The following is a 2,518-nucleotide window of genomic DNA, read 5'->3' as shown; positions in this document are numbered from 1 at the left end:
CAATCATTGTTTAAAGTAAAGTTCCTTTCGAATTTTCGTGCTCTGTTTTAATTTTATTCATTTTTTGACTTTCAGAATTATCAGTACAATAGGAAGGACAATAGAAAACGCAAGGAATATTCTACTATCTTTTCTAGTCTAACTTCATTTAGAAGTTGAGAAAAACCGCCTTAAGTGAAATTTGTTTGAAAAACTTAAATCAGACCAGGTGTTATTGGTAGCAATTATTTTCTTGATTACTTTCTTATCTCATAAGAAGATTTTTTGGACAAAGTTAAGCATCTGCATTTGAACGTTGTTGATTATATTTTTATTAACCTATAACCTTTTGTTTAAACTAAGTTTTAGAAAGAATAAACTTAACTTATTCTATTTTGTAAATATATTAGTCAAAAGGAAGATGACTGAAGTTATCAACAGGACTTTAGAGAAAAGAGCACCAACTTCCGCTAAATTTCTTTTAGGGAGTGGCTTGGATTAATGGGGCCCAACATTTTTTTTTAAACCCGAAGGCTGCATCTTATGAAAATGAACCTCGCGAGCCAGAACACACATAAAATTTAAGTATATTTGATAATCTTTCAGGACAACACACGGAAAAGTGACGGAAATTACAAACCAAGAGTTGTTGTCATCATTGCTACAGATTTATTTCATAAATACAAAGTTTCCATCTATTTTTTGACTAGTGACATAGAGCATAAAAACGGGCCGTGTGGATCAGCTTCGCGGACCACAAGTTGGACACTACTGCTTGGATGATTCAAGAAAGAATCCCAAACATATAATCAAAAGTTTTTGCAACCTTGACCCTCTCCTATTTATCACTGTCTTAAATGCATAGAAATAGAAAGGTAACGTTGTTAATTCGAAATTGCGGGAAAAACTGCTAAAGTGATGGATTTCGAATAAAGCGAAATTTCATGCGACATAATTTTTTTTTTCAATCAGGAAACGAAAGTTAAAAAATTAAATCATTAAAATTTCGAATTTAATTTATAAATTCATATTTGCATACATTCAGGGATTGAAAGATCGGTCCAAAAAGAATAAAAACACAATATAAAAGAATAGGCCCAACTTTCGGGTATGAATGCCTACTGGTTCCGCCCGGGATCGAACCGGGGACCTTTTGCGTGTAAAGCAAACGTGATAACCACTACACTACGGAACCACATGCCTCAATTCCAATAATAAGAGCAGCAGGTGAATATTTCACCTGTTTTTATGTCCTCATATTGGTAGCCGAAAGTGTCAAGTGCAAACACGAACAGTCTTCTGGTGGAAAAGAGTGATCATTCAGTCTTATACGGCGGACTTGGAGATTCCTCTAATCTATTATATTCGAATGTATAATAAATAGAGCGATTTCAAATTAATAGCACGATAAAGAATTCGTGACTCGCTCTTTACATTATTTGTCGTGCTTATATCTCGTCAAGATAGATTTTGCGAACAGAGGCAAGCGCGGATCCAGGAGAGGGGGTCATGGTCATGAGGGTCGGTTATGACCCCCTTTAAGTGACCAGACCCAAAACTAAGTTTTGAAGACTTATATTTCTCCAAATTCATCCCTGTCCCCCTATTTGTTTCCGAATATCATACTTATGACCCACCCGTTCGTTAATGACTCCTTCCAGAATCAGAAGCTGGATCCGCCTTTTAACAGATTGTTTGCGTTAAGTCTTGATTGCGAATGATGAGTGGGCTGGCATGGATGTCACATTTCTTTCCATTCTATTGTGGCCATGCTTAAAAATAGTTAGGATAAAAATAATTTTTAATATCTTTCTTTTTTCAACGAGTGTCTCCTCAGTGTTACAGCTCTGGGTTTCAACTGCTATGCAATGCTATGGTAACCAGTGGTGTTCCCATTGGGTATACGCCGTATACTCTCAAATTTTTTTAGCCTTATAGCGTATACCCTCAAGATTCATAAATTTTCATATTGTGACATACTATGTATATGATTACATACACATATTGTGCGTAATGGATTACTGGGAGTATATGCTCAGAAAAATTGATGGGAACATCACTGATGGTAACCACTAGAACCCCCATGTGGGATAGGGTTGCATGCGTTATAAATAGTCCCACTTGAATAATGTCAAATAATTCAAATCAGTGGTGCAGTCGTTGATGGAGGACGCCACTTTTTAATTGCAATAATTCTTATGTACACATTTAGAAGCGTTTCCACTGACCAGACAAATTCTAATTGTATTCAATATTAAAAGCTAAAGTTTGTACCCTTCAAATTATTTCCAGTGACCGGATCTCTTTTCTTTTTTAAGAATGTTGTTCATAGAACCCAGGGCCGCCCCGTCCCTATCTGCAAGGTCGTGTGAGGCACGACGGCGCCAGAGCCAAAAGGCGCCGAGCTCTACCGATCAAAAATGCTTCACATGAAGAGAAAATAAACTCATACCAAAAAGTAAAAGGGAATTCTTCGTTATATCTAACGGAGGTAGCGTATTATATTTGTTTACAAAACCTGACCCCAGGAGTTAACTAT

General features: G+C 36.4%; 1 non-coding gene across 1 annotated transcript; it reads right to left on the bottom strand.

Moving 5' to 3' along the window:
• Positions 1-1,101: 1,101 nt before the first annotated feature.
• On the bottom strand, positions 1,102-1,174 carry Trnav-uac (transfer RNA valine (anticodon UAC)). Its single transcript has one exon. It is a non-coding gene; the product is annotated as a tRNA-Val (tRNA).
• Between the last annotated feature and the right edge of the window lie 1,344 nt (positions 1,175-2,518).

This window comes from Uloborus diversus, chromosome 9 (assembly GCF_026930045.1).
Source record: "Uloborus diversus isolate 005 chromosome 9, Udiv.v.3.1, whole genome shotgun sequence".
Classification (NCBI taxonomy): Eukaryota; Metazoa; Arthropoda; class Arachnida; order Araneae; family Uloboridae; genus Uloborus; species Uloborus diversus.
The sequence above is the reverse complement of the archived record's forward strand: the minus strand, read 5'-3'. Positions and strand labels throughout refer to the sequence as shown.